Here is a 5735-nt window from a genome sequence, read left to right as displayed (position 1 = left end):
TTATACTTCCCTTTTGGATGTTTAAGGCCATACAGTTGGTCCAGATAAACTGATTTATTTTTACTCTTAAGGTCGTTTGAGGATCTGTTCCTCAGGGGTCACATGGGCTTGGGAGGAGCCCCTGGTTCCTTTCTTTTACCAGTTCCACCTATGTGAAGATAAGTCAAAGGTCCTGCTCTACAATGGTTGGCTTCACTTGGAAGCATGGACGAAATGGTTCTTCTGTGTTGACCCTCCTCTTTATAGACTTGGGATAGTGACTATAAAGATAGTGACTTCTTGGGCCTCCCCATTATTTGTCTTTAAGCCGTGGCTATTGATCTGTCTCAGTGGTGTTTCTTCTACTATAAAGACAAATGGAAGGAAGTAGACACATTTAAACAAACATGAATGTAAATACAAATGTCTAGAAGATGTCCCAGTAGGTGTACTATATTCATTAAACAGTATCCTTTTGATGGCTTCCCCATTAGGACCTGTAGCCTTTCTTGACACAAGGCTTTGACCTGGTCTATAGCACCAAATGTGTGTTCCACCCCTAGGAGTGGGCCTTATCCAATTAGAAATTTGTCAGCTGTATGTATGTTAGTTGAGCCATTATTGCACTTGTAGGCATTGCTTGAAATGTCCATAGTGTGCAGCACACGGGGTCCATTGTTGAGTAGAATCCTAGGGGATCCTTTCTTTCCCAGCCATCTGCATAGTGCCTTCTGGCAATATGAATGTCATCCATCCAGTGGCATGGAATTTTTTGGCTTAGTCTCAGTTCCATCTCCTCTTCTTCTCCTGTGCTCACAACATGCAGTGTCTTCAGCAACATGGCTTTACCGACCTTTCTAGTGTACAACCGACATTAATGGCAATAGCCTTGGTGAATTTGAGGACCTCTAGGATCTCTCTTTGACCAACAGCTCATAGCGGGACAACCCACCCCTGGTACTGTAGATTTTCTTAACAGTTGTATGGTTTGGGAGTCTCTGTCTTCATCTTACCCAACCATAAAACTCCCAAGAATCTTACAGCTATCACTGACCATTGCTTCTTCAGGTATCTTTTAAATGGGTTTCACATCTGTAAAACACTTGAAGGAAGGTTAACATCTTATATTAAATCAATCATAGACAAGGTCTAACACAGCATGGAAAGGTTTTATCCATTCGTATTAACTGTTTTCTCCATAGATCCTTGTTAGATACCATAGCATGGGGATGAGGCATTAATTTGGTTAGCTCTTACCATCTTTAGTTATCCCTTTGGAGTCATTTTGCACTTGGGGGGTTTTACATGGAGTCTTTTTGTATTCTATTCTTGATACACTGACAGGAGTTGGCTCCAGTTGCCTGACCCTGCACTGGGCTAAGGAGGCAGGGGGCTTTCTCCTGTCACTGCTGTACCTGTTGGTTCCCTGAGTCAGGCAGGCCCTGGGTCTGCCTCCTAACTGTAGCCATGTCTGTCATTTCTCCATTGACCACACCTAGCTGTGGGGGCGGGAGAGAACTTGGTGGGAAAACCTGCTTCCACCCTAGTATAGCCTATATCAGAAGAGAAATGCATCCTATTTAATCCTTGGGGATTCTTAACCACACCTGGGGCAGTTTTTATCCTTTGAATTCCTTTTGTAAACTGTTCTTCTCATTTTAAAGCTTTCCAGAAACTCATTAGTACTAAATTTGTTTTTCTATCAATTTTTTTTCTGGGAATTTTGGCTTGACATAAGTCTTGCCATGTTTGTCTTCAAGTAACCCAAGTGGACCGTTTCTTTGGTCTGGTCCTTTTTATATCTCTTATAGGGTGCTCTGTTATTTTACAGACATGGTCAGAATCATTTAGATTTGCCAAAGCCTCTCTCACTTCACAGACACGTTTTATATGCTAGTCAGAATCATTTAGATTTTCCAAGCCTCTCTCACTTTACAAAGATCCTGTCGCATTAAAGGGCTTAGTAAAACCATTAAAGCCCCATACCATTCTCAAGGTCCCAGCAGAATTAAGCTTTCCTTCATATCTCTGGTGAACACAGTCTTATCTGGCCGAGTGAACTGGACATTATATATTGCTTTTCTTATGCCTAGTTCTCTCAGAAATGCCTGTCCCTCCTTTATAGTCCTCCAGCCCCTGCTAATCATGTTAGTCTCCCTTGGTGATGACCATGTATCTTTAATGCCTTCAACCAGCCACCCCATTAAGGACTGCTCCCCCCTGCATTGGCCTAGGTTGAACAGCCTATATTGCAAGGATGGATGGGTGGTTATATAACTCAGCTGTGAAACTTCTGAAAGACTTGAACTGACGTCATTTGCTCCCATGTCCCATACTCTCACAAGCCACGTGGCTAGGGGTGCTCTGATTGCTTGCTTGTAAGTTTTTCCTAGTTTTAACAGTTCCAGCGTGGAGTATTTCCTAGTTACAGCACTGTTAGCTTTTGTTTCCCTTTTGTATCAATGGTTGAATATGAGGGGCAGCTTTAGTTACTTTTATTTTTAGGTCATCTGTTTTAGGTCATCTTTTTTTTTTTTTTACTATTCTCTGCCTTTTCCTCTGAATCTTTGGACCTTACACAAGTTAAAGTGTTCTGTTCTTTTCTCTCTCAAGCTCTGCAACTGGGTCTGCCAGGACTTCCCTAGCCTTTTCAGCTTCCCCTGCCTGGGGCACATCTTTTATTATGCAAAATGGCCATGCCCCTTCTCTGGATGACTTGTGACCAGAGCCAATAAAAGATTTTCTAGCCTCTGGACAACCTTTAACAAATCTTCACATACCTGGAACATACCCCCACATTTACAACACAGCTGTGGCCCACACTTCTGCATGGCTGGCCCCTTTTTAGTGCATATTTTATAATCCATTAGAAAAACCATATCAGCGTTGCCATCAGCTTGCTAGCTTTTTTCAAACTTGGGCAGTTTGTCATTTTTAGCAACTTTATCCTGCAGACTATGCCAGTTTTGTTGCCCAAGTTCTTTCGGGGTCTCTTGCACTATCAGACAAACCGTATAATGTATTTTTGTGTGACTTTATTATGGTTTATGCCCTTGGGGGGTGGAGTGACTTACAAAGAGATAAACACTTGGTACCCAGCTCTGCGCCGTGGCTCAGAGCCTGCCATTCCAGATTGTGAGCCTGCCACTCCTGAGTACTCCTGCAGCCTGCCCATAGTCACCGCTAGCTTCTGACCATGGGCCCGCAGTCTTGCCCCAGGTCGGTAAATGCCAGGCCATTTGTTCTTGTGTGCCTGGCCACTGTGCTCTGGTCAGCCCCCATCCAAGATGGTGCAGAAAGCCCCTCCTCCCTTGGCTAGCTCTTCACAGTCAATTCTCCTCAGAAGGCCCTGCCCCTCGGAGGAAACAGGCTGTTTGAGACACACGTGGCATGATTTATAGATCGTTTTTTATCTCTAAAATTACAGAATAAGATGTATCTTGTAATTTGCAAATATCCTTTTAGAGATGTTCCCACTCATAATTAATACATTTAGATTTTAAAAACTACTTTTTTTCATGACACTAAATTAATTCTGGTCAGATTGAGTTAGAACAGCAGTTCACAAATGTGATTACCAGAGCTCTGGGGACTTGGGTTTCTCTGAGACTTTGCAGGGAACCTGTGAGGTAAGGACCATTTTTATAATAACAGTGAGATGCTGTGGGCCTTTTTTTCCCCACTGTACTGACATTTGCACTGATAGTACAGAGGTAATGGTGAGCAAAACTCCTGGTGCCTGAGCATGAACAAGACCCTGACACCAAATTGTATGGAATTGCAGGTGTTAGGAGAAAAGTTCAGAGAATTGCTGAGATCAGCTATCTGGCTCAGTTTCTATAGTATTCGTTTACATATTTTTCATATTGTATGATTTAGTTCAAAACATCTGGCATATAGACCCCTTGTGGGCTGTGAACCTGGGAATGCTGGGATTGACAGTTGGGAATTAAATTAGAGGCTATTGTATTGACATGTGTTAGCAGTATGATTTTGGGAGCATCTTTGTTAGATTAATTTTTTTCTGTTTAAAAATTTAATGTATTTAAATTTTTTTTTAATTTAATAACCACATGATTAGAAGTAGCATTTCATTACAGCTTTAACATATTCAGTAACACAATCCAGAACAAGGATACATCTCTTTCAAAGGTAGTTGTAAAGTTTTAGGTTCACAGTTGAATTAATACAGTGATACAGTATTGAACTCAGTATAAACCCTGTAAGACATAAAATTGAATGAGTTTTTACCCTTTAAAAAGATCTCCATTCCATTTTAAGATATGCTGTTTCCTACATTTTAATGCTACTAACACTTACATGTTTGCACATGTGTCTTTAATCCTTATGTATCTGATTATTACTAGTCACATTTGGTTACACTCAGATCCTTAGTACCTGAGTATGTATATATATTTCTTTCTTAATTTCTTTTTTTGACCCATTCATCATTTAGGAGTGTGTTGTTTAATCTCCATGTGTTCATGAGGTGATTAGAACTTCTTCCAATGTTGATTGTAAGCTTTATTGCATTGTGGTCTGATAGAATGCATGGAATTATTTTAATCTTTTTGTATTTGTTGAGGTTTGTTTTGTGTCCCTGTATATGGTTGATTTTGGAGAAGGTTCCATGGGGTGCTGAGTAGAAAGTATGTCCTTTGGTGCTTGGGTGGAATACTCGGTAGATGTCTGTTAGGTCCATTTGATATATGGTGTTGTTTAATTCAGATGTCTCTGTGTTAACTCTCTGCCCTGTTGACCTATCTAATGGAGACAGTGGGGTATTGAAGTTCACTATTATAAATGGTTTGGGATTAATCTGGGTCTTATGGTCCTGTAGTATTGTTTTTATGAAGTTGGGTGCACCAGAGTTTGGTGAATATATGTTCATGATTGTAATATCTTCTTGATTTATTGTTCCTTTGATCAGAATGAAGTGACCTTCTTTATCTCTTTTGATTAGTTTTAGTTTAAAGTCTATTTTGTCGTATATTAAAATTGCTATGCCTGATTTTTTCTTAGTCCCATTTGCTTGGTATATTTTTTTCCATTCTTTCACTTTAAGATAGTGTCTGTCCTTCAAAGTGAGATGGGTTTCTTGCAGACAACAAAAAGATGGGTTTTGTTTCTTAATCCATTCACATAGTCTGTCTTTTGACTGGGGAGTTCAGGCTGTTAATATTTAAAGTTATTAATGAAAGATGAGTATTGAATCCTGTCATTTTTATTTCTGTTTACATTCTTGATATAACTGTACTTTCCACAGTTACACCTTCATTGAATTTCTTTCCGCAACCCCTTGGGTACAGTCATTCCTTTCTTAAGCTCTTTGCATTGCTTCCAGAACTCTCTGAAGAGCTGGTTTGTGGACATGAATTCCTTCAGCCTACTTATGTCATGGAAGATTTTTCTTTCCCCTTCGACTGTAATAGATATTTTGGCTGTGTATAGTAATCTAGGTTGGCATCTGCAGTCATTTAAGACTGGGAATACTTTGGTCTAGGCTCTTCTGGCTTTCATAGTTTGCACTGAAAAGTCAGGTGTAATCTAATGGTTTTTCCTTTATATGTGACTTGTTGTTTCTCTTTTGCAGCCTTCAGTATTGTCTGTTTTGTATGTTTAGTGTTTTTAGTATGATATGCCATGGAGAGTTTCTTTTCTGGTCCTGTCTGTTTGGTGTTCTATATGCTTCTTGTATTTGTATGGGCATGTCTTTCTTTAATTTTGGGAAATTTTCTTCCACGATTCTGTTGAAG

The 5735-nt window shown here is 40.0% G+C and overlaps 1 protein-coding gene across 1 annotated transcript in view; it reads left to right on the top strand.

Moving 5' to 3' along the window:
- The window catches only part of LOC103741508 (fibrous sheath-interacting protein 1-like), a gene marked incomplete at its 3' end in the record, with an annotated part of 18070 nt that overhangs the window by 9156 nt on the left and 3179 nt on the right, over positions 1-5735 (top strand). The window lies entirely within an intron of this gene.

Source organism: Nannospalax galili, unplaced genomic scaffold, assembly GCF_000622305.1.
Source record: "Nannospalax galili isolate Female #2095 unplaced genomic scaffold, S.galili_v1.0 scaffold1400, whole genome shotgun sequence".
NCBI classification, from domain to species: domain Eukaryota; kingdom Metazoa; phylum Chordata; class Mammalia; order Rodentia; family Spalacidae; genus Nannospalax; species Nannospalax galili.
The sequence above is the reverse complement of the archived record's forward strand: the minus strand, read 5'-3'. Positions and strand labels throughout refer to the sequence as shown.